General features: G+C 40.7%; 1 long non-coding RNA gene across 1 annotated transcript; it reads right to left on the reverse strand.

Annotated features, from left to right (window-relative positions):
• Positions 1-1,186: 1,186 nt before the first annotated feature.
• LOC138737550 (uncharacterized) lies at positions 1,187-9,441 on the reverse strand. Its single transcript, XR_011341014.1, has 3 exons — positions 9,218-9,441; positions 3,756-3,953; positions 1,187-1,486 (listed from the first exon to the last, which is right to left on the reverse strand). It is a non-coding gene; the product is annotated as an uncharacterized lncRNA (long non-coding RNA).
• Between the last annotated feature and the right edge of the window lie 17,845 nt (positions 9,442-27,286).

Raw genomic sequence — 27,286 nt, forward strand, 5'->3', positions numbered from 1 at the left:
TACAAGGGTGAATCCACGAACTCTTTTGCTTCTCTTTCTCCTATTGTTAGGGGCACCGAGCAATACTTATGGCAACTCTTTGTTTGCCTTACACAGACAAAAGTTGAAGTATATCATGTATATTACATGCCAATAAAAGGGACCTTTGAACCTTTGATGTCAGTACTTGTATCAGTGCTGTTGCTACACTTTTTTTAGACATAGAGCATGATAGCCCATGAGCCTGTGTCGCCCAATTACATCCATAATACCTACACCCCTTGTACATGATTACCTAATCTTTGAAACAGTACACTATTCATTTTGAGTAAATAATATTTTAATTTAGTTAAAATGGCTTAAAGAATGATCCTTTTCATTAGGAATATACTCACAGAGTGTTGGAGAGCAAGGATTATCACAGACACCGTAAAAGTCCCAGAGAGCTAAAGGGAGGGAAGGAAGGGTTGAAAAATGTTGAGGGGTAACATTGGTCAATGCATTGTGTCTTCAATGGCGGGTGATGGAAGATTAAGAGAAGATGAGGACAAGCTCACTGTTTGGAGTGTACAAGCAAGTGCCTCTTCTGACATTGTATTAGGTTAAGAGAGATCAGTATTAATGCACCACAGGATAGTGTTACAAATCAAATAAAAACAAAGGTGAGAGAGCTGGGATTTAAAAACAAACAATTTAATTAACATAATTAAATTGACTGAAATTAACATAATTGACTGCAGTATTTGGAATCTCCGACAACTCCCTAAATTCTCTACAGGTATCCTTCTTAGCCACATGTCTAGTCTTGTACTGGAAGTCAGATAGGTGCCCTTCTATTACACAATGGATTAAGGACATTAGTTCCTTTATTAAACTGGAAAAAAATCAAATACCAATTAAGAGTGTCCACTGGAAAATTCTTTTCATAAATGGCAACCTTTTATGCATTATTTCTGTTCATTATGTGTGCTTATGAAGTAAATATTAAATTGTGAAATGGTTGCACTAGTACAATTGATAATATACCGATGATACTGTCAGTAAAAATACCAAGGTTGTCAGAGAGTGGAGGGTCCAGGCATGTATCTGAGAGTGTATGTGAACATACAATGCCCTCCATAATGTTTGGGAGAAAGGCAATTTTGTTTCCTTTATTTGCCCCTGTGCTCCACAATTTTAAATTTGTAATCAAACAATTCACCTGTAATTAAAATGCACATTTCAGACTTTATTCAAGATGATTTGTCCACATTTTGGTTTGACCATGTAGAAATTACAGCATTTATTATACATAGTCCACTCATTTCAGGTCTCCATAATATTTGGGACATTTGGCTTCACAGGTGCTTGTGAATACTCAGGTATGTTTAATTGCTTCATTGGTGAAGGTATAAGAGAGCAAAGCTTGCTTCTAAGCTTTTGATCACCTTTGCAGTCTGCAGTTGCCATTTTTTACAACATGAGGACCAGAGTTGTGCCAATGAAAGTCAATGAAGCCATTACAAGGCTGAAAAACAAGAATAAAACAGTAAGACATTGCCCAAATCTTAGGATTACCAAAATCAATAGTTTGGAACATCGTTAAGAAGAAGGAGCATACTGATGAGCTCAGTAATCATAAAGGGACTGGTTTTCCTTTCTTTTTCTTTTTAAAATATTTTTATTAAGTTTAACATATAAGCATAAATACAAGATTGACAATTACATAATAATTAATTTGTATACAAGTAAACATGCACAAAAAAACCCAATGGAAAACAAAGAAGATAAAACTACATCAATGCTTGCAATGCCTCAAAAACTGTTTTTTACATTTTATTTAAACATTTTAATCTTAAAATAATTAAAAAAGAATGAAAAAAAAAGAAACAAGGAGAATGTCAGAAACAATTATTAATTCAATATATATAACAATGGAGTTAAGGGTTACCAGCGGGATGGGCCCCCAAGAGTCTCTTACACCTTCAAACCAACATGCTGGAAATATGAACTCCATACTTTCAAGAAAAAATTATATTTATTACATAGATTCTAAGTTATTTTCTCAAATGGAATACATGAACATAATTCAGCCTACCACCTCCTCAAAAACATTTCATTGAATTGTGAATACTCAGGTATTGTGAATACTCAACTATGTCAAACCATTTTTTTTTAATTGAAATAACGTATAAAATAAAGAAAAAATCCTAGAAACTAAAGCTAACTCCAATAATGTGGAACCACTGGCGACCCTTGGAGAACAGGCAATGAATGACCAGAACATACAATAATTGCTAATTCTTCAATTATAAAAAAAAATTCTAAGAATGGTCCCCACAATTTCATAAATTGAAACATTCTAGCTTTAATATTAAATCTAATTTTCTCTAAACTTAAATAGGACATTATGTCATTTAACCACTGTATATGAGTAAGGGATGAATATTTTCATTTCAATAAAATTGCTCATCTGGCTATTAACATGGTAAAAGCGAAAACTTTTTCCCGAGACACCAAGATAAGTTTATCTGAATCACAAGAAAAGCCAAACAAAGCAATTAATGGGCAAGGTTCTAAATTAATCTTAAGAATCGTTTATAAAGTTTTGAAAATGTCTTTCCAGAATCTCTCTAAATTTGGGCACTCGCAAATCGTATGGATCAGGGAAGCATCAAAAATTGTAATTTTCTCACATGGTGGATCAATATCTACATAAAAATGAGATCATTTAAGTTTGAACACATAAGTTCTGCAGACCACCTTAAATTGTAATAAGCAATGTCTTGCACACAATGAGGAATCATTAATCAATTTAAGAGAACCAATCTTCATCTGAGAATGTTAAGTTCAAATCTTGTTCCCAATTGCTCTTGATCCCTGCTATGGGAGTTGAATTTAAATCCAATAAATTATTATAAATACATGATGTTAATCCACCATGAAAATAAAACTGTAAATTAAAAACTGATCAAGAATATTAGTGTTGGAAATTAGCAGAAAATACAGAAGTTTAAACTGAACAAAATGTCTAATTTGTAAATATCTAAAAAATTGTCTATTGGAAAGATTGAATTTACTGATAATTGTTCAAAAGGAGGCAAAATTATCTCGAATAAAGAGATCATTAAAACTTTGAACACCTGTTCTATGGACTGGTATTCCAAGGAAGACCTCTACTGTTGATGACAGAAGAATTTTCATCATAATGAAGAAAAATCCCCAAACATATGTCCAACAGATTAAAAACACTCTTCAGGAGGCAGGTGTGGTTATGTCAATAACTACTGTCTGCAGAAGACTTCTATTTTAAAAAAAGTGCTGTAATTTTTACATGGTCAAACCAAAATGTATGCAAATCATCTGGAATGTGCACCTTAATTAAATGTGAAATGTTTGATTACAAATTTAATACTGTGGAGCACAGGGGCAAATAAAGGAAAAAAAAAGTGTCTTTGTTCCAAACGTTATGAAGGCTACAGAATGTATATGTTTGTTGGTCTTTCTGTGAAAACAGGGGGCATAATATACATCCTGTATAATGTGAACTACCAGTAAGTTGTTTTAGGTGCTCAATAAATATATTTTGAAAAAAATAGCTATTGTTATACAGAAAATCCTTTGAACTTAATTATTGTCATCATTCAATTGCTTTTTATGTTGTGTTCCAGCAGTCAATGGAAATTAAGTGGTCGCACTTAAAACAGAGCTATTTTAAGTTCTCCATTAAGTTTAAACTTCCGTATTTTCTGAGAATAAACTGAGGTTATACAGGAAGGTGCGGAGATCACACTGACCACTTGCCCTGATTGTTGGTGTTGGAGCATTCTGCAGAGCAGGTCTTGTGATCCACTGGTGATGTGGGTGCTGAGTCAGAAGGATCAGGTGTTCCTGACTGCAATAGCCGTTATTCATCAGGCAGATGGCTAGTTGCTCCTTCACTGCTACAGATATCACTTCGCTTTCCTTGAGGCACTGAGACTGCATCAAGCTCACTAAAAAAAATGCTGCAGATTAATCACATTGACACTTGTGATCATGCATTTCCAAAATTGCTGCTCACAATGGTTCTCAATCATTCACATCCTTCCATAGAGTATTAACAAGACAGGGAATATTCAACCTGCATCCACTTTTATTGGCCTGGGAGTATTGTTCAGCCATCATTTATTCCTGTCTCTGCAGGGAATAGTTATACTATATTAAAGGCAGAAAATGATGGAAATATTCAACAGTTCAGGCAGCATCCTCCGGGAGAAAAATAGGATTGAGAAAGAGCGAACTTTGGGATTTAGGGAAAAGGACTGAGGAGGAAAGGAACAAAAAGAAGTTTCATGATTGGATGGATAGAGGACAGAAGAGATGAGATAACAACTCGTCTGTCTTGTATCCAATCATGATGGATTAAGACTGCAGAAAATTTCAGGGAATGTTAGGTCTGCTTTGTTCATGAATGAGTGAGACAAACACCAGGCTGAGTCGAAATCAGGGTTCTTTGTTCTTTATTACCGGATTGTAACACTTGCAACTAACCATGTTAGTCGGAGAATGCATTCTGCCGTTATCAGCAAAATGGTGATTTTTTATACCCTTGGATACATGCTTAGAACATCATCATATCATTACTTGTCCAATGACTAAAACTGTTGCTATCCTTTCCCTGCTAGCTTCCTGCCTCTCAATCCATCAATGTCTCTCTTATCTTGTAAGTACAAGGATGCATTCACATCTTGTTACAGCCCTGTACAGGGTAACTCCTTACACATTCCCATCTCATGATGTTTTACCTTACAGGAACAAAAGATGATTTGGAAGAAGAATAGACAGAGACATACAGCACAATAACATAGCATGAGGCCATGCTGCCCAATTACATCCAATTAACCTACAACCCCGATATGTTTTGAAGGGTGGGAGGAAACTGGAGTGCCTGGAGGAAGCCAACGCAGGCATGGGGAGAATGTACAAACTCCTTACAGACAACATCAGATTCGAACCCATCATTGGTGCTGCAACAGTGTTGCAGTAACCACTACACTAACTGTGCCGTCCTTCTAACTGTGCTGCCCTAGGTGTCTGAAATTACTGAACAAATATGGAATGAATGCTGGAAATAAAAACACTTGATATCTGTTAGTGCTGAACTTGGCGTGGGAACATTGCTGGTGGGAAGAAGAGATGCAGTTCCTCGAGTTTTTTTCAAATTGTATAGGGATTTTAAGACAGAGGGGATCCGAGTGGGTGAGGCAAGTTAAAGTGATAGGTGTCTGGAACCTCAGGGCCCCGTTCTCAAGACTATTCCACAAAGTACAACCCAATCTGCATCTTGCCTTTCCAATACACAGGAGCTCACCAGATACAACGAGCTGTTGCTTCACCTAGAATGAGAACTTGGCCCTTCTTTAGGGTGGCTCGGTTAGTGTGGTGGTTAGTGCAACACTGTTACACCACTAGCAACCTGTATTTGATCCCAGCATTGTCTGTGAGCAGTTTGTACGTTCTTCCCATGCCTGTGTGGTTTTCCCTGGGTGCTCCAGTTTCATGCCACCCTTCAAAACCTACAGGGGTTGTAAGTTAATTGGGAGTAATTGGGCAGTAGGGGCTCAAGGGTCAGAAGGGCCTGTTCCTGTGCTATAGCAAGTGAAACACGAAAGTCTGCAGACACTCTGATTGTAATAAAAACACACTGAAATGCAGGAGGAACTCAGACCGTTTTTTTCAATGTCTATAGGAGACAAAGTTATATTGTCGATGTCACGGGCCTGAGCCCTTCTTCAAGGAATAGCAGAATGGTTCCTGTTCTGTATGTCCAAATTTAGAATTTAAATTTAAAATTTAAAAAGTGGGAAAAGAGGGGAGACAGGGGTCTTGGGAGAGGGAGGAAGGGTTGTGATAGGGTAGAACGCTGTTCCCATTTCCACCTTCTTCCACCTTGCAACATTACCCTTTGCATTCTTTGATCCTTTGGCCTTTTATCCAATCCCAGTACTTCTCACTTGTTCTACCCTCCTCTTCCCCTTTCTCTGCATTTTGAAATATCTATTTCTCACTGTTCCCATCCCTGATGGAAAATCATAACCAGAAACATTATCTTTCTTTCTCTCTCCATAGACATTGCCCGACCTGTTTTCAGCATTTTCTAATTAAAGATTGCCAAAATCCACGGGAGCTTGCTTTTGTATAACAATGCAGTTGAACTGCTTGCCCTGCCTGGCTCAGTAATGTGGCTCAGATCTTAGCATTTAAAATGATTTATTTCTGTCAGACTTCCTTGAATGCTTTCAAAATTGCAATCTTTAATATATATTTTTAAAGTTTAGATTTAGACATAGAGCACAGTAGCAGGCTCTACCAGCCCATGAGCCTGTGCCTCCCTCCAGATACACCAATTAACCTTTTAACTCTTTACGTTTTTGAAGAATGGGAGGAAACCCATGCAAATACGGGGAGAACTTACAAACTCTTTACAGACAGTGCTAGATTCAAACCCAGGTTTCTTTCTTTGGCTTGGCTTCGCGGACGAAGATTTATGGAGGGGGTAAAAGTCCACGTCAGCTGCAGGCTCGTTTGTGGCTGACAAGTCCGATGCGGGACAGGCAGACACGGTTGCAGCGGCTGCAGGGGAAAATTGGTTGGTTGGGGTTGGGTGTTGGGTTTTTCCCAGGTTACTGGCACTGTATTAACATTGTGCTCACCATGTCAAAATATTTATAGAGCCATAGAACATTACAACACAGAAACAGGCCTCTTCAGTCTTTCTAGTTTGTGCTGGACCATTTTATTTTGCCTAATCCCACTGACCAGCACCCAGTCCATAGCCCTCCATCCCTCACCCATCCATGTACCTGTGCAAATTCCTCTTAAAAATGTTAAAACTGAGCCTGCCTTCAGCTGAAAGCTTGTTCCACATCCCCACCACTCTCTGTGTGGAGAAGTTCCCCAGGTCGAGGAGTAAGGTGGAGGAGAAGCCCGTCTCTGACTTACGCTTGGAGCCCACAGAGTCAGCTGAGACTTGGGCCTTTTCAAAAGGCTTCTTGCCACTTCAGGATGTTTTATAATTCAATATATTTTATATTTAGACATACAGCACAGTCACAGGCCTTTCTGGCCCATGAGCCCATGCTGCTCAATGTCACCAAATGACCAACACCCCTGGAACGTTTTGGACGGTAGGATGAAACTGGAGCACCAAACGAAACCCATACAGATACAGGAAGAACGTACAAACTCCTCACAAATGCTGTTGCTGTAGCATCCGCTAAGTAAGAGAAAGTTGAGCAATGTCAATGTCTCTGCACCATGGAGTTCTTGACCACATATACTCAGACCTTCTTCGACATCTTTAAATTAATTGCTCCACTATTGGCAGCCAAGCTCTAGAAATCCCTTTATTAACCTTTACACCTCTTCAGCTTTTTTTCCTCCTTTAAGACCTTTCTTAAAATATTGACTTTTAAACATTTTTTAAAGTGGTATGATTCCATTGTTACCCTCCTGGATTACCTTGGGTTGTTTTATGTTGTGATAGTACAGATTCTATCACCAATGTACAGATGGTGGTGTAGGATGACTGTGATTGGCTGAGAGTGTAGCCACGCCTACTGGCAGGTCTTAAATGGCTGCTCCTAGCCAGACCAGGTCATTCTGGACTGGTCGACCTACATGTGATACGCTCTAGTCTTCTAGCTAATAAAAGCCTTGGTTTGGATCAACAAGCCTTTGATTCTTTTGATGCGCTCTACTTATGTCAAATTAAGATTATTGATACTGCTGCATTACATATGAAAAATACAGGATTTGGCAAGATTCTTATATCATTGTTCACAGACAAGTAGAGATCAAAATGATCCTGCTGGTGATTGCCTCACCTATTCCTATAGCTATAAATACAGGAAGAGCACAGCTGACTCATCAAATTGCTTCAGTTAGGTATGGATTTACAGTACCTCTGACTGAATAAAGTTTTGCAAACAGGATTTCAGTATGATTCTTTGTTATCCTGTGTTTGATTGCATGAATACTGGTTTAGAGCTCAGCCACATTTCTCTGATAGTTCATGTGACCATCAGGAGAATAATGCATTGTTAGTGCAAGCAGATATCTGATTTTTCCTCAGGAATGTAACAAATGAGAAATGCTAACGGAGAGAAATGCATCTGTTAAACAGGACAGAAATGACTCGATGAATTATTCTGCAACATGACTTCAGCACTCTTATTCAGGAGCTAAGTCACAAATATCCTCTTGGAGTTAGAGTGAGATCAAGCACAGCAAGCTAGGGGTTACTCAGATTGAAAGGAGGTGATTACCAGAGGGGAAAGTGTGCAGTCAGGGTGGGTCATACAACATAGGACTTTGACAAGGTGCCCCACATGAGGGTGCTTCAAAGAGCCCATGGAATTACAGGAAAGATACTAGCATGGGCACGACATTGGCTGATGCAGGAAAAAGAATGGAATAAAGGGATCCTGTTCTGGTTGGCTTCCAGTTACCATTGCAGAGGTCAGCATTGGGCTACTTCTTTTGACGCTATATGTTAATGATTTGAATTGAGGATTAAATGGCTTTGTGGCTAAGTTTGCAGATGATATAAAGATAGGTGGAGGGGCAGACAGTGAGAAAGACATGGAGCATCTGCAGAGAGATAGATTAGGAGAATAGTCAGAGAGGTGCAAATGAAATACAGTGTTGCAAAATATTCTTTGGTAGAAGGAATAAAAGGACGATTTGAATGGGGAGAAAATTCAAAATTTGGAGGTGCAAAAGGACTTGGAAATGTCCAGGATACCTAAAGATAAACCTCCAGGTTGATTAAGTTTGCATTCATATTTAGAGAAATAAGATACAAAATCAGGGTTGTAATTTTAGGCTTTAATGGGTGGCTGTGGAGACAAGCTCATTGGATGTATTTAAGGCAGAGATTGATAGGTACTGTATCTGAATAGTTAGGGTATCAAAGGTTATGGGGAGAAAGCAGGGGAGTGGGAGACTGAATCAGCTCATGATGGATGATGAGCTGAATACCCTTCTTCTATTCTTGTCATCCTAGGGTACACTAGAGGGGAGAGACATATGCTGAAGATGAGGGTCATATTCTGGAGTGGAGGCTGAGGCATGGGAGTAAAAGATCACACACTGGATAGGTCTCTAATTGGATAAGAGGCTCACATTGTCTATGTCATGTTGTATTCTTTGATAGCCCTCTATAGTCACCACAACTCCACCAATTTTTGCATCATTTGCAAACTTACTAACTCACCCAACTACGAATACATCCAAGTCATTGGAATGGCGCATTTCATATTCAAGCCATTGAGTCACTGAGGATTCTGTGCACCTGTACCAACTGAATCAGCCTGCCATGAGATACCTTGTCAAACAGGTGATGATGGGGAAGGGTTTGGCAGGAGGTAGTACCATCCCTCTGTGATGCAGAGTGGGATAGATCCAGACATAGTATTGGAGGAGACTTGGCCCCAGTATTTGTCTAATGAGCAATGCTTCCAACCTCAGATTTCAGATTTATTGTCAGAGTGCATACATGACATCACAAACAACCCTGGCATTCTTTTATCTGAAGGTGAGGCAGAATGACCTTATTGATAGTGCAAAATAAATTGTATTCATCATAGAAATGCAAACAAATAAAGAAATCTAAATAAACTGACTGTTCGATACAGAGAGAAAAGAATCAATAAAGTGTAAAGCAAGAGTCCTTAAAGAAGTCATTGATTGAGTTTAATGTTGAGGAGTCTGATGGTGGAGGGGTAGCAGCTGTTCCAGAACCTGGTGCTGTGTGTCTTGTGGCACTAATACCCTCTTTCCTGATGGCAGGAGTGAGAGAGAGCATATGCTGGATGATGTGGATCATTGATGATTGCTGCTGCTCTCTGATGGCAGCGTACCCTGTAGATGTTCTCGATGATGGGAACGATTTTGCCTGTGATGTCCTAGGCTGTGTCCACTATCTTTTGCAGGGCTTTACTCTCAGGGATATTGGTATCTCCATAACAGACTGTGATGCAACCAGTCAGCTCACTTTTCACCACACATCTGTAAAAATTTGCCAGGGTTTTCGATGTCATACAAAACCTCTTGAAAACTCTTGAGGAAGAAGAGATGCTGGTGTGTTTTATCATGATGCCATTAGTGTGTTGGGTCCAGGAAAGATCCTCCGAGATGGTAACTCCCAAGAATTTGAATGGACTCACATTGTTCACCTTTGATCCTTCCAATGATCACTGTATCATACACCTCTGGTTTTCCCTTCCTGAAGTCAACAATCAGCTCCTTGATTTGGTGACATTGAGTGAGAGATTGTTGTTGGTGCAGCTTTCAGCGAAGTTTTCATTCTCCATCCTGTATGCTGACTCAGTGCCCCTTTTCATACAGCCTACTACCTTGGTAGTGAATTTGTGGATGGTGTTGTTTTCGTATCATGCCACACAGCCATCGGTGTAAAGCTAGTCGAGCAGGGGACTAAGAGTGCAACGCTGTGATGCTCTGGTACTGATGGAGATTATGGAGGCGATATTCTTACCAATCCTCACTGATTGTGATCTGGAGGTGAGAAAATTAAGGATCCAATTACACAGTGGGGAGTGGAGTCCTAGATCTTGGAGTTTGGTGATAAATTTTGAGGGGATAGTGGTGCTAAATGTCAAACTACAGTCAATAAAGAGCTTCTTGATGTCTGCATCTTTGCTCCCCAGGTGTTCCAGGTCTTTGTGTAAAGCCAGTGAGATGGCCTCTGTCATAGACCTGTGCTACGATAGATGAACAGGAATTGATTCATGTCACCCTTCAGACAGGAGCTGATGTGCTTCAATACCAGCCTTTCAAAGATGTGAGTGCCACAAGTTGATAGTCATTTAGGCAAACATGTTGATGAGTGCAGAAATTGCATCATCCATGGGCAAGCTGCCAATAAGCACATGGTTTGGGTTCATTTTCCAATTGGAGGAAAGGGTGTGAAAGTGATAGGGAAAGGAAAGCTGATGAATTCTGTGAGTTTGAGGCCTGAAGTATGTGTTACCTGTTCAATGTAAGAGTGGTAGAAACTTCTAGAAGCATGAAGAGTTTAGGAGGGAAACAACCATGTGAAGTGATCAGTTTAGAATCTAGAACAAAAAAGGCTTCTGCGGAAGCAGTGTGGGCAGCTGGATCCAAATCAGAACCACAAAGGGAATCGTCTCTAGATTACTACCTCAGCAATGCACATGGTGGCTTAAGGGTAGAAGAGTCATATATCGGAAAGATTAACCCTTGAGACTGTGGCCGTTTTTAATCTTTCATGATATATACTCCGGTCTGGGTCCATGGGTACAAACACCAGTACAGACCAGCTAGTGAGTATAAAACCAGTCCTGGAAAACAGGGACACAAAGTATATGTGCTTGTTGATAGTCCCTGTAAACAGGGACATAGAGTCCAAAGGATTAAAGCTGGGCTGAAAGAACTGAGTAGGCTTTGTGTTTACAGAATGTTAGTACAACAATTGGGGAAAGAGGGAGCTGTTCCTTTGGAATTGGCTTGGGATCAAAATGCTCGTGAATTGAATAACTGGAGCTGTAATAGATTAGAACTATTTATAGGCCTTGAAGAAATGCAATGTAAGTCTGGAAATTAGTGGTTTATTCACCAGGATATTGCAATAAGCTTGGAATCCTTAAACCTGTCAAAAATAAATTGTATAATAACAACACAGAATGAGGCCACTCCATCCATCAAGTCCATGCCATTTCCCAACAGAACAATCCTGTTAGTACCATTCTTCAGTTTATTTCCCTGTAGCTATTCAATGTATTCTCTTTAACATAAAAACATGGAAAGCTGCAGCACAATACAGGCCTTCATCCAGTAATGTTGTGTTGATCTAATAAACTTCACTAACAACTACCTAGGAATGTCCTACTACATGACCCTCCATTTTTCTCCATTCCTTGTACCTATCCAATAGTCGTTTAAAATATCCTATTGTTCCTGCTTCCACCACCATTTCTGACAGCACATTCTGTGCACCCACCTCTCTTTGTGTGGAAAAACTTACCTCTTACATCTCCCCTGTGCTTACTGCCAAGCACCTTAAATCTATGGCTGAATGGGAGAAGCCAGAGAGTAGTGGTGGATGATTGCTTCTCAGACTAGTGGTGTACCTCTAGTGCTGGGACCATTGTTGTTTGTTATCTATATCAATGCTCTGGATGATAATGTGGTAAATCGGATCAGCAAGTTTGCAGATGACACTTGGAGGCATTGTTATACTTTGTTCTACTTCCTTAGGAATTTGCAGAGGTTTGAAACCCTTGCAAATTTCTACAGATGTGGGGTGAAAAGTGTGCTGATCGACTGCAACATGATCTGGTGTGGGGACTCCAATAGCCCTGAGCATAAAGTCCTCCAAAAAGTAGTGGACACAGTTCATGACATCACAGGCAAAACCCTCCACTATCAAGAACATCTACAGGTAACGCTACCATTGGAGAGCAGCAGCAATCATCAAGGATCCACATCACCCAGCACATGCCCTGTTCTCGCTGCTACCATCAGAAAAGAGGTATGGGTCCAAAAGACTCTCACCACCGTGTTCAGGAACAGTTGCTACCCCTCCACCATCAGACTCCTCAACAATAAACTCAATCAGGGACTCATTTAAGGACTCTTAATTTTGCACTTTATTGATTTTTAAAAATTTTCTCTATATCAATGGTTCTCAACCTTTTTCTTTCCACTCACATATCACTTTAAGTAATCCCTATGGCATCGGCGCTCTGTGATTAGTAAAGGATTGCTTAAGGTGGCATGTGAGTGGGAAAGGAAGGTTGAGAACCACTGCTCTAGACCCAATTTTTACTGAAATAGTTTGCTTGAGAAAAATTGTCGTTGGCCCATTTCCTTTTAGAGTTATGAAACTGTGCACATAACTAGTCAATGAGGGACAATTAAAACAGTGGTTTTCAAACTTTTTCTTTCCACCCACATACTACCTTAAGCAATCCCTTACTAGTCAGAGCTTAAAGTGGTATGTGAATGGAAAGAAAAAGGTTGAGATCCACTACTCTATATTGCTCAGTCAGTATTTTTTACATTCGTTATCTGTTCACAGTTCTTTGTTTACATGAATATGCTGTGTAATTTTTTTTTTTTGCACTGCCATTAAGTGGTAATTCTGCCTCGACCACAGAACAAAAGAATCTCAAGGTTGTAGTGATGTCATGTATGTACTCTTACAATAAATCTTTCTTTTTAGAATATTTTTATTTATTTTAATAAAGAACATGCAAACAAAAAGGGAAGAATTCAATAAGATAGTATGAATAGTTACATAAAGTAAATAAAATATTCTATATATTACTAACCTATATAAATTGTAAATCATATACATAATTCATATTCTAAATAATATATATACCTTTTTAGAAAAAAATCCTAATAATGCAAAAAAAGGAGGGAAGAAAAAAATAGTAGAGGAAAAAAACTCCAGTCCCTATCCTAACCACATTGCCAGATGCTATATATGACTGGTATTAAAAGAAAAGGCAATAAATTGAAATCTATATTCTCAAAGACTTCATTCAGGCTCACGAGACATGACCTTCCCTTGACACAGCCTTGCTGACTATTCCTAATCATTCCTATGCTTCTCTACATGCTTGTAAATCCTATCTCTCAGGGTCTTCTTCAACAGCTTCCTTACCACTAATATAAGACATGCTCACAAACTTTTCATTTTGATTAGTAATTATATTAAGGAGTAATTTACAGTAGCCAGTTAACCTCTGGAGCATTTATAGGAAACCATATACTACTACTACCTTTGCGTAGTAGTCCTATATTTTTTCCAACAGCTATCAGGCTCCTGAACCACCCATACTGCGCTAATTAGAATCGTAAACCACTCTAGCACCACCAAAAGATCTGTCTGCACACTGAAATGTCGCATTTTTCTTGCACTAACTACAATTGTGAAACATATTTATTTATCTTTTCAAACTTATTCTCTCTTTTTCTGTCTTGATAAATAGCAATAATTAAATTTTAACTCTCATAGTCGATGTACCGTATGTACCTGTTTGGCAGAAGTAAGAAAGAATTTTGGTGCATCAGTACACTGTACTTATGTCTATGACAATAAACTTATCATCATCGATGTTCCTTGCTTCGTGAATGGTAAAATCCTTTGATGGAAGAATAGTTTTGACATTCTGTTTTGAGATTGCTTGTGTCAGAAGCCTTGTCTTGTTAGGAAGCTACAACTGCCAGCTTCTTCTTTGCAAATTGCACGGTGAAATATAATCATAATGTTAAATGTGAATTAAGTGTAAATCTACATTATGATTAGCTTTATTTAATCATCTGGAAATAATATCTGCTAAACTGTATCAATAATTATGCAGAGACATGCAGGGAATAGGAAAGAGGATGGAATCTAAATATATTGAACGTTATTTGCATAGTTATGCATATTAATGAGATGATTTGCATAAACATCAGTGGTAATTAACTTTACACTAACATCGACATGTAAAACTTGAGGAGGATGGAGACAATCACCCTCTTTTTCCAACTATTATACCTCTGTTCCAAACCACAGTGAGCATACTGATCTGCATGGCATGGTATTGTTGCTTAATGAAATGCAAAGCTGATTTGGAACTGTTCTTGGGAATGGTGTCATAAATGAGGGTAATATATTCAGCTGATTAGCTGGTACATCAATATGTGCCTATTTTTAAATCTGCTGCTTAAAAATGTACGTGTGATTAGAATGATCCATCATAGACACTGAAGTATAACAACAGATAGAACAGCTTTCGACATTCACTTCTGATGTGAGAACAATGAATCTGAACACCTTTCTGTACTGAATGCACATGCTCACACTCAAATCTCACTGCTGAGTATAATGGAAGGGGAGCTGAGAAGATTTTTTGAAGAGTTCAACTCATTGAACTGCCTGCTCCTGGAATGAAACCCAGTTTCAGGATCCAAGCTGCACTCCACTGCAGCACTGCATTGTTGGTCCAGCTGTACCAAGTCTGTGCTGCATCTTGGGAGAAGCAGCACTGGGGAAATGCTGCACTTTCCGGTGGGATTGTTGCGATGTTGGAGAGTGGTGCTGAGATTGTGATACGTTGAATGCACCTTCAGAAGTGTTGTTCTTTCAGGAGGTAGGTTCTTTTTTGCAAAGAGATAGACAACAGACTCGCCAAGGCAAATAGCGCCTTTGGAAGGCTACACAAAAGAGTCTGGAAAAACAACCACCTGAAGAAACACACAAAGATCAGCGTGTACAGAGCTGATGTCGTACCCACGCTCCTGTTCGGCTCTGAATCATGGGTCCTCTACCGGCATCACCTACGGCTCCTAGAACGCTTCCATCAGCGCTGTCTCTGCTCCACCCTCAACATTCATTGTAATGACTTCATCACCAACATCGAAATACTCGAGCTGGCAGAGTCCGCAAGCATCGAATCCATGCTGCTGAAGATCCAACTGCGCTGGGTGGGTCACGTCTCCAGAATGGAGGACCATCGCCTTCCCAAGATCGTGTTATATGGCGCGCTCCCCACTGGCCACCGTGACAGAGGTGCACCAAAGAAGAGGTACAAGGACTGCCTAAAGAAATCTCTTGGTGCCTGCCACATTGACCACCGCCAGTGGGCTGATATCACCTCAAACCATGCATCTTGGCGCCTCACAGTTCGGCAGGCAGCAATGTCCTTTGAAGAAGACCGCAGAGCCCACCTCACTGACAAAAGGCAAAGGAGGAAAAATCCAACACCCAACCCCAACCCACCAATTTTCCCTTGCAACCGCTGCAACCGTGCCTGCCTGTCCCGCATCGGACTTGTCAGTCACCAACGAGTCTGCAGCAGACGTGGACATACCCCTCCATGAATCTTTGTCCGCGAAGCCAAGCCAAAGAAAGAAGGTTCTGGAGGAACGTTCCACTGTAAGGACAGGATTGAAAAAGGACTGTGTATGTTAAACGGCAGTACAGGTATTAAATTATAAATGTAGACATATAGCACAGTAGCAGGCCTTCCCCGCCCATGACGCCCACTTACTCCCAATTGATCTACCATTCCGTATGTTTTGAAAGGTTTGAGGAAACTGAAACACCTGGAGGAAACCCACGCAGATAGGGGAGAATGTACAAACTCCTAACAGAGAGCCCTGGATTCGAACCCGGGTCACTAGCACTGTAACAGCTGAAACTATTGTGATAAAGACATTACAGTAAGCTTCCGTCACATTTTAGTGGATATGACAGTATGCAGAAAGAATTTGATGGAGATAGTATAAAGGCAAACCCCATTTGTGTGATTAACTGAGCCGCCCAATATTGTGGGAATACTAAACTGTTGGGCAGGTGTCATGGTGGGGCAGCAGAGCAGTATAGGGAGAGAACTTTCAGGACAGCACCAAGAGGTCTTACTATCTAAAGAAGCAAAACTTCAGGAATGATTTACTTTTGAACGATCAGTACGCATGCACATGGGGAGGCAGCAATGATTCAGTGCCACTCAGGGACTACATCACCATGTGTACATGGTGAAAGCGCAGTAGAATGAAGGAGTCTTTCTTTTTTTTTTGAACATTTTATTTTAATTTTTATAGACTCATAAAATTCAAACAGACCATATAATCTTTTTTTTAACCATTCAAGTAACATACAGAGTCTGTATTTATCCCCTCCACCTCCCCACCCTCCTACCTTTGTACAACTGACAGTAAATTAAATGATATTGATACAATTAAATTAAATTAAAAAGAAAGTAAAAAAATTCAAAATGAGACTGAAAGCAACACATTACCTGAGGCGTGTTCCACTTCTTTGCACTGGATTGCTACAGTACCCCTATTTCGAAGGTGGGGGGGAACTAATCTGAGTGCCAATATATTTCAAGTAAGGTTGCCACACCTTAACGAATATGTTATTTTTACAGAAAGTGGGTAACCCTATACTAAATCACATACTTCAGATGTGGCAAAGAATAAATCAATGGATTGAAGGTGGGGTTATCTCCCAAAATGCCTTTGACCCAGAACAACTGGATACCTGGTGCTAGAAGGGGATCAGGTGAATCAAGGATTGCTACAAACAAAGGCAGCTCATGTCATTCAAGCAGTTGAGGAACAAATACGATTTGTGTAAGAGAACATTCTTCTGCTATCTACAAAGGGAAAAATTTGGACCGCAATGACCCTACCAAGATTTAGTAACATGGAGATTCTAATTCGATAGGGGAATGTGTGTAAATTTATCTCTAAGAAGTATTACATTATCCTTTCTTTATCATTTTTCAGAGATAGCCACATTATCAAAGGGACAGTATTAAAATAGCACTGAAGGCTGGTGTTGGAATAGTCCCAAGACTGCACGACTGAAATTAAAAAAAAAATTCAATTTAGACTGGTAGTTTTTCAAACTGCCCCCCTAAACTCACATTCCATTTTAAACAATCCTTATGCCATAAGTGCTCTGTGATTAGGATTACTTAAGGTGGGATGTGAGTGGGAAGGGAAGGTTGAGAATCACTGCTCTAGACCCAATTGTTAGTGAAATATTTTGCTTGCAAAAACTTGCCATTGACCCATTTCCTTTGGAGTTATGAAAATGTGCATATAACGAATCAATTAGGTACAATTTAAACAGTGGTTTTCAAACCTTTTTCTTTCCATTCATATGCTACCTTAAGAAATCCCTTACTAATCACAATTCACTTATGTCATAGGGATTGCTTAAGGTGGAATGCGAATTTAGGGGGCAGTTTGAAAATCACTGATTTAGGCATACAGCCCCATAGCAGGCCGTTTCGGTCCATGAGCCCGTGGTGCCCAATTACATCCAATTGACCTATAACCCCGGTACATTTTGAATGGTGGGATGGCTTGCTCCTGTTTCTTCTGTCCCTATGTTTAGAACTAATGCAGTTAGAAGGCTGTCCTGGTTCGATTATAGTTTGACAAATGACTCATCTCAGAATGTCCCAATGTCCATTCACCTTCTTTAAGTTATGAACAGTGTCATGGAAATGCAATCCACTTTGGTGGATGTATCACTCCAACTCCTAGGGTTGGGTGGCATGGTTAGCGTAGTTGTTAGCGCAATGCTGTTCCAGCACCAGCGACTTGGGTTCGAATCCAGCACTGTCTGTAAGGTGTTTGTATGTTCTCTCTGTGTCTGCATGGGTTTCCTCCAGGTCTGGTTTCCACCCACCATTCAAAATGTTCTGGGGTTGTAGGTCAATTGGGTGCAATTATGCAGCATGGGCTTGTGGCCCAAAAGGGGCCATTACTGTGCTGTAGGTCTAATTTAAAAAAAATAGCAGCATTTAAGAAGCTCAGAACTATCAAGAAATTATAACATTCACTCCTTCACTACTGGTGTGCAGTGGCTAAAGAATGCTATCAATAAAGTACTGTGTAATTTCCCACTGACGCACTTCCTAAACCACTTTCTCACTGAGATCGTAACTTCTGTTAAAATGTCAAGGACATTTGTGTATTATTGCTGTGTATGTCTTCATTAGTTGTGACCATTGCTGAACTCCAGGCTGCAAATCACGGGCAGGTCCAGAGGGCCAATTCAATGGCCCTGTTCTGAATTCTGAGCAATGGTGAAACGAGATCAGATTCATTTGTATGCATTTGTTAGTTATGCAGTATATTTATGTTGGTGGGTGATGGGTGCTGAAGGAGTTAAACCCTCATTTCTTGGTACTCTGTGCCTGTGTGCAGTGTACATTAGCCTGTGTGAGTGTGGGCCCGTTTGTGAATTCTCCTGTGCATAAATAAAGCCGCTGTTTGTTGATAACAGGCATCCAACCTTGATTCTCTTTGAACCCATCGAACCTATTCTTGAACACAGCACCCCTATACCAGAGGATAACTCTCCACCATTTCTCCAAGATAACGAAGTTTGGACACCAAATAATGGGACTCCCACTGATGCCAACAAAAATGAAAGAAAATTATTAACTTCACTTGATTCATACTAATTCAAGAGATGTAGACATTAGAGAGAGACATTTATTTCCTATTCTTAATTGCCTGCAATTAAGCTACCATTCCCTGCCCCATTCACTTGCCAACATGTCTGTCCATGGTCCCACGAACTGCCAGACTGAGACCACCCTCAAGTTGGAGGAACAATACCTCATCTTTCGTCTTGGCACCCTCCAATTAGATGGCATTAACTTTGACTTCTTTGGTTTCCTTTAAATCCCTGCTACCCCTTCTTCCCCCATTGGCTTTCCCCCAACGCTCTCTCTCTCTCTCTCTCTCTCTCTCTCACACACACACACACACACACACACACACACACACACACACACACACACACACACACACACACACACACACACACACACACACACACACACACACACACACACACACACACACTTCTCCCCCCTCTCTCCCCTTTCCCCTCTGCCTTCTTTCACAGAGGCAAAATCAATTTTCACCTTATCTCTTATCATATCCGATTAACAGCTTTTGTTGGTCTGGACTTTTCCCCTTGTCATTCTTCTGTCTTTATTCTGATGCTTTCCTGTTCTTTGCTTATACCTTGAAGAAGGGCTCAGGCCTAAATCTTTACCTCCTTATGGATGTGCGAGACTGGCTGAGTTCCACCAGCATTTCTTCATTTCGGCATTTCTGCAGCATCTGCAGACTTTGGTGTTTCTCACTGGTAACCAATGTCAGGAGCCGTTAAGAGATGCCCACATTTCTGTACCTCTCGAGAATAGCCACAGACTGAGTAAGAATGACAGATTTAATTTCCTGCCTAACATAAGTAAAGTAGATTTTATGACAATACTGAAGCTAATACTTTTATCAAGCCTTTTTATTTCCTGTTTCTCTAAATTGAGTTCCAACTATTAAACTGCCAGTGATATTTTAGATAACCTCTCTGGATTACAGGTTAGATTCTTGGACTGCTAAATGTTTCTGATGTATTTCTCTGAGTGTGATGAACTGTTGTCTGATATAAACAGAATAAAATCCCTGGTATCCGGCAACCCCAAGCAACTGAAAAAAAAAATTGAGTAAATAAAAAAGAATAAATAAAAATTTAAATAAAAGCTTAAAATTGTAAAAGTAAATGCTCTCCGAAGCAACACACAGCCCCTCGATGATGGGAGCAAACATTCACCCAGTGGTGCGCCCCGGTCACGCCCTGCCTGCAGCAGCTGTTTGAATAAACTTGTGTTTGAATAAAATGGCAGCAGCCAGGATGAAGAACTGACCAATGCCGCTCGCTGCTGGGATGACTCTCCCAAAGTGTCTCCCTTTCCCTGCCTAGTAAGCATCTTTATCTATATTATTATTATTAAATATATTATTATTATTATTAAATATATTAGTATGGCTTTATCTGTACACTTGGGGGAGGTAGGGGATTAATTATGATGGTAGCACGGTTAGCGCAAAGCTGTTAGAGCACCAGCAACTGGGGTTCGAATTCCCCAACCAAAAACCCTGGATGAACAATGAAATACGGAACCTGCTGAGAACTAGATCACAGACATTTAAGACTGGAGATCCAGATCACTACAGAAGGAGCAGGTGTGACCTGCAGAAAGCCATGTCCCAGGTGAAGATGAGTTTCCAGGCAAAAATGGAAACCACGAGGGATACCTGACAGATGTGGTCGGGCCTAAATGACATAATGTGCAACAAAACAAAATCTGATGCAGTGGAAGATGGCAAAGCTTTACTCCCAGACGAATTCAATGCCTTCTATGTCCAATTTGACCACGAGAACAAAAATGACTACCGCTGCACACCACATATCCCCTGATGATTCTCTCCTGTCCGTATCTGAGGATGACATGTGGGCTGATTTCAGACGACTGAATCCGTGGAAAGCATCCAGTCCAGATGAGTACCCAGCCGAGTATTAAAATTCTGTGCTGACTTACCTACCAACGTATTCATGGATAGCATCAACATCTCATTCCGGCGGGGCATGGTAACAACCTGTTTTAAACAGGCGTCAATTATACGGTGTCCAAGAAGAGTGTGCCTAAATGACTATTGATCAGTGGTACTCACCTCAACAGTGATGAGGTATTTTAAAAGGCATATCAGCTTCTGTTTGAGCGCCAATATGGATCGGTTCAAAATTGCTATTGTAGCAACAGGTCTACGGTAGATGCCATCTCATTTGCTCTTCAAAAAGGTCAGGGAACACCTGGACATCAGGATGCTTTTTATTGACTAGATTTTAGCATTTAACATCATCATATCCTCAAAAGTGATCAGCAAACTCCCAACACCTGGGTCTCAACACCCTACTGTGCAATTGGATCCTTGAATTTCTCACCTACAGATCACAGTCAGTGAGTATTGGGAAAAACATCTCCTCCGCAATCTCCGTCAGTACTGGAGCACCACAGGGCTGTGTTTTTAGACACTTGCTCTATTCGCTCTACACCTATGACTATGTGGCTTGGTGCGACAACACCATCTACTAATTCGCTGTGGAAACCACAGTAGTGGGTTGCATAAAGAAAGATGATGGGTCAGCATACAGGAGGGAGATTGAAAACTTGACTGAATGGTACACCAAAAAAATGACACTAAACAAGGAGCTGATTGTTGACTTCAGGAAGGGAAAACCAGATGTATATGATCCAGTGATTATTGGGGAATCAGAGGTGGAGAGGATGAGCAAATTAAGTTCTTATTGGTCACTATCTCAGAGGATCTTTCCTGGACCCAACACACTAATGCATAGTAATAAAAGCATGTCAGCACCTCTACTTCCTCAGAAGTTTGTAGTATCGAACTTCTGGTAAATTTTTACAGATCTGGAGTGGAAAGTGTGCTGACTGGCTGCATCACATCTGCAAGGCGGACTTCGCTGAGAGTGGCTATGTCAATGTCGAGTCTGAGGAGTTAATGTGCGATGAGGGCAGACCAACGTTCAGGTCGGTGGCTGTCAGCCTTGTCTAGCATGGTTCTGATGTTCCAGCATGCTAGCTTGAGTTTGTGTGTATCTTTTGAGGGGGAGGACGTGGACCTGTCCTCGGGCCTGCGCAAAGGAGCTTTTAGGTGGAGTGCAATGTGCGCAGTACTGGCCCCACCTTTTACACCCATGGTTTGCGTGCCGTGGCCAAGCAAGCTGGGACGTGGCAGCGAGGACCTTGGGTCGTAGGTTTTATATTGGAGTGACCTTCTCCTATGCAGGTTGCTTAACCAGGCTGAAGAGGCCTGCCTCCCCTTTTAGGTTGAATTATTTCTGGAGATCTACGACCGCTGTCCACAGTTATGGAGTGATGCGCCCTGGAATCGGCCTGCGTGCGTTTACTCCTGCCGCGGCCGAGTAAAGGGGATGCAGCATTGGTTGAGGATCAGAAAGAAAAGTTCTAGTAGAATTTTTTTAAGACTGGAGAGAACTCTGCAATGGAGTTCACAGTTGTTAGTGTTTAGACTATTGGTTTTTGAGGTGTGTATCACAGTCTAGTATGGGGACATCAATACCCCCAAGTGTAAAGTCCTGGAAAAGGTAGTGGACATAGCCCAGGACATCATGGGCAAAACTCTCCCCACTATCAAGAACATCTACAGCTAATGCTGCCTTCGGAGAGCAGCAGCAATCATCAAGGATCCACACCACCCAGCACACACTCTGTTCTCATTGCTACCTCCAGGAAAGAGGTGTCGGTGCCACAAAACTCCAGGTTCCTGAACCTGGTGGTTCAGGAACAGCTGCTCCCTCTCCACCATCAGACTCCTCAACAACAAACTCAATCAGAGATTCATTTAAGGACTCTTAGTTTGGCACTTATTTTTTTCTGTATTGCACAGTCAGTTGTTTACATTTCTTTAATTATTTATATGTTGACGTTGAGTACAGTTTTTTTAGCGCAACCAAAAAGTGGTAATTCTGTGTGGCCTAAGGTAAAAGAATCTCAGGGTTATATGTGATGTCATGTATGTACTCTGACAATAAGTCATAATATGAAAATCTGAATCTGAAATTGGAATTTAAATTTTGTAAGTTACGGGAATTACCTGATTAAAGTGAACTTTACATAATTAAGGACCACAATGCTAATTTTTTTTCAAATTACTTTACATTTTGCGCTGTCTTTTAAACTGTTTATTCTTAAAGCAGGTATTTTAGTTGTTATGATACCTTGATGAAGGGTTCAAGCCTGAAACGATGATTATAAATCTTTATCTTTGCAATAAAAGCATGCTGTCTGACCTGCAGAGATTCCCCGGCTTTGTGTTTTTATAGGACCATCAAAGTCAGAACTGCTAGGCTGGGAAATAGCTTCCTCCTGTAGGCGGTGAGACTGATAAACAGTATCCTGTAACTGCGACAATCATCCCAAATATTCCTATATATTTATTTTGGTAATTTAAGTGATCTTTATGTACTGTGTATTGTCTGCTTTTATGTATGCACCATGGTCTGCAGTGAAGCTTTTTCATCAATTTGTATATATTCAAACAGATGATGATAAACTTGAACTTGAACATCCCAAATGCATACAGATGGTAGGTTAAATAATTACTCTAATTTCTTTTCCCTAATGCATAGAAAAAAACAAAGAACATAGAGAACCTACAACACAATACCAGCCATTTGGCCCACAAATTTGTGCTGAACATATCCCTACCTTACTAGGTTTTCCCATAGCCCTCTATTTTTCGAAGCTCCATGTACCTAACTAAAGTTGCTTAAAGGTCCTTAACGTATCCACCTCCACTACTTCACCACTCTCAGTGTAAAAAAATTACTCCTGACATCTCCTCTGTACCTACTCCCCACCAACGCAAACCTGTGTCCTCTTGTGAACATCATTTCAGTCCTGGGGAAAAAAGCCTCTGACTATCTGCACAATCAATGCCTCTCATCATCTTAAGCACCTCTATCAGGACACCTCTCATCTTCCGCTTCTCCAAGGAGAAAAAGCCGAGTTCACTCAACCTGTTTTCATAAAGCATCCTCCTTAAACCAGGAAACATCCTTGTAAATCTCCTCTGAACCCTTTCTATGGCTTCCACATCCTTGCAGAAGTGAGGCGACCAGAAGTGAGCACAGTACCCCAAGTGGGGTTGACCAGGATCCTATATACCTGCAACATTACCTCCCGGCTCCTAAATTCAATTTTACGATTAATGAAGGCCTTCTTAACCACAGAATCAGCCTGCACAGCTGTTTTGGACTAAAACCCCAAGATCCCTCTGATACTTCACACTTACCTGGGTTGAACTCCATCTGCCACTTCTCAGCCTAGTTTTTAATCCTATTAATGTCCCACTGTGACCTCTGACAGCCCTCCACACTATCCACAACACCCCCAATCTTTGTTCCATCCCTCCACTAACTCATCCAGTATATTTATTAAAAATAACAGAGTAAGGGTCCCAGAACATATCTCCAAGGAACATCAGTGATCTCCAACCTCCACACAGAATATGACCCGTCTACAACAACCTTTTGCCTTCTGTGGGCAAGCCAGTTCCAGATCCCTTGCCTCTTTACTTTCTCAATAAGCCTTGCATGAGGTACCTTGTAAATGCCTTGCTGAAATCCATATATAGGTCAACTCTGATTATCTGAAATCGAGTTCTCAGAAATCCTCAGTTAGTGAAATGTTTTTTAAAAATTCAGATAAATGATGATATCTGAAACAAATCAGAAATCCTCATTTGTCCAAAATCTTTTCAGAGCCCAACTGACTGGGGATGTCAGGCTCCCAGTGGCGGCAGTAGTGGACCTCTGGCTCCCAGTGGTGGCAGTAGTGAATCTCAGTCTCCCGGTGGCAGCAGGGACCTCAAGCTCCAGGCAGGAGAAGGACTCTTGGGCTCCCGGTACGAGCAGGGCCTCAGTGAGGAGGTGTCGATGATTGGCAGAGGCCAGCATTTTTTTGGGTGAGAATTAATATTATTTCAATACTTAAAAGCCTTGCCTTGATGTTTGAACATTGCCACAAGTGATTTTATGTTGCTATTGGACTGTTTTTTAAAAAATGACCAATTCTCTGAAAAAAAAGTTTAGCCGAAATAGGCCCAGTCCTGACCATTTCGGATAATCGGAGTTGTACTGTATATTACATCAACCACTCATCCTTCATCATTGAGTTTAGTCACATCCTCAAAAAATTCAATCAGGTTTGTTAAGGCAAGATCTGCCCTTGACAAAACCATGTTGTCTATTCCTAATCACATTACACCACTCCAAATGTTCATAAATCTTGCCTCTCAGGATCTTCTCCACCAATTTACCAACCTCTGAAGTAAGACTCATTGGTCTATAATTTCCCGGGCTATCTCTATTCCCTTTCTTGAATAAAGGAACAACATCTGCAACCCTCCAATCCTCCAGAACCTCTCCAGTCCCCACTGATGATTCAAAGATCATTGCCAGAGGTTCAGGTTAGTGGTAGAATCTGGGGGAAGTTGTGAGAAGTATGAAAGAATTTAATAGTTTTGCTGTAGAATGGTTGTTGTGGACTTAGTTGACTAAATGTTACAATTTAAAAAAAAATGTAGACATACAGCATTGCAATGGGCTCTTCCGGTCACAAGCCTGTGCTGACCAATTAAACCTAATTGATTTACAATCCCCAGTACAATTTGAACTGCAGGAAGAAACCCGACTCCCTGGGGAAAACCCACTCAGACACAGGGAGAACATACCTATTATGCTAACCGTGGTTTGTTTCTGTGCTGTATGGCTGGGTAAAATAGGGAAGCAAGGCAGGAGAATGTTTTTATGCTCGAAGATGGGGAATATCAGGCCACAGTGTTGTTGGAAAGGGAAAAAAAAGCCTCAAAATTAGGCCTACTGCTTCTGAATCCAAGCTGAAATGGAGCCGAGTACTGCGGTTATCTTGTCGACTGACAACAGGCTGTTCACTGACTGACTGGTTCCCTAAATTTTGCTTTGTGGCTGCACATTAATCAGAGCTGGATTATTTACTCTGTAATCTGCCTAAAAGGACTGTGTGCCAGATGGAAATGAGGCTGCGCCAGGCAAGAACAACCCATTACTAATGATCTCTCTCCTCTCAGTGCTCAATTATTTCAAACAATATTAACTACTAATCCTCACATCCTCAATCCAACTCTCAGACCTGACCAGGTGAAATTATCACACACTCACTCTAAATTTTCAACAACTGAGACACCTGATCAGACTTTGGCAGACACAGTGCAATAAAATCCCTTGGTATATGGCACCTATGGGGATTGAGGATGTCAGATATGCAAATGTTCCGATTGCCTGAGACACACTCCTGCTCCTATTTCTTATGTTCTTGTGTCATCGGGAGAAGGTGTAGACTGGAGATCAGAAGTAGGAACAGGCCGACAATAGCAAGAATAGGAGAAGCACCAATAACAGGAATCAGATCAGCAGGAGAAGGTGCCCAGGACTAGCAGCAATGATAAAATACCAGCAGAACAAGGAGGAGCTGCAGCATGTTGAACCATCAGGAACAGAAGCTCTATCAGCGGGATCAGAATCTGCACCAGTAGGAGCTGTAGCCCCGGGAAATGGTACTGAACCAACAAAAGAATGAACTGCAGTGGCTGGAACAAGTGCAATATTAACAGAGCAACAGCAGCATTTGGGCGATACGTGGTTAGCATAGTGATTAGTCTGCCACTGTTGGAGCGCCAGTAATATGGGTTCGAATCTGGCACTGGCCGAAAGGAGTTTATACGTTTTTCCAGTGTCTGCGTGGGGTTCCTCCGGGTGCTCCAGTTTCCTCCCACCCTCAAAAATTGCACAGTGTGTTGTAGGTTAATTTGGGTCAAATTGGGGAGCAGGGTTTGAAATGGCTGGAATTTGGCTTATACCATGCTGTATATAAATTAAATTAAAAGATTTAAATGAGCATTACGTACCCCAGGAAGAAAAGAGGGGGGCAGAGAGATGCAACCCACAAACACAACACTAAATCCAGGATGAGGAGAGGTTTCCTCAATTTATTGGAACGTCAGATTCAGGCAAGTTTTGCATTTGCTATCAGACCCTAATTCTCTACTCAGCATCTCATGTGAGATATTAACTCTCAGCCTCTCCTGTCAGAATGTAGCAAGGGCCACAATTAGTGTCCCATGCTTTAAACTCAAGCTCAAGTTCAAGTCATTCAATTGTACAAATACAACCTGATGAAACAGCCTTCTCCAGTCCTTGGGGCAAAAACATGCAGACACACATCATAACACAGATATAAACAAATGATACATGTGCATTACATATATACATATATAAAAATAAATAAATATTGTCTTGAATGGTTAGTATGAACAGTTCATTCAGTTGTTCAGCTGCCTCACTGACCAT

This window comes from Narcine bancroftii, chromosome 6 (assembly GCF_036971445.1).
Source record: "Narcine bancroftii isolate sNarBan1 chromosome 6, sNarBan1.hap1, whole genome shotgun sequence".
In the NCBI taxonomy this organism is placed as follows: Eukaryota; Metazoa; Chordata; class Chondrichthyes; order Torpediniformes; family Narcinidae; genus Narcine; species Narcine bancroftii.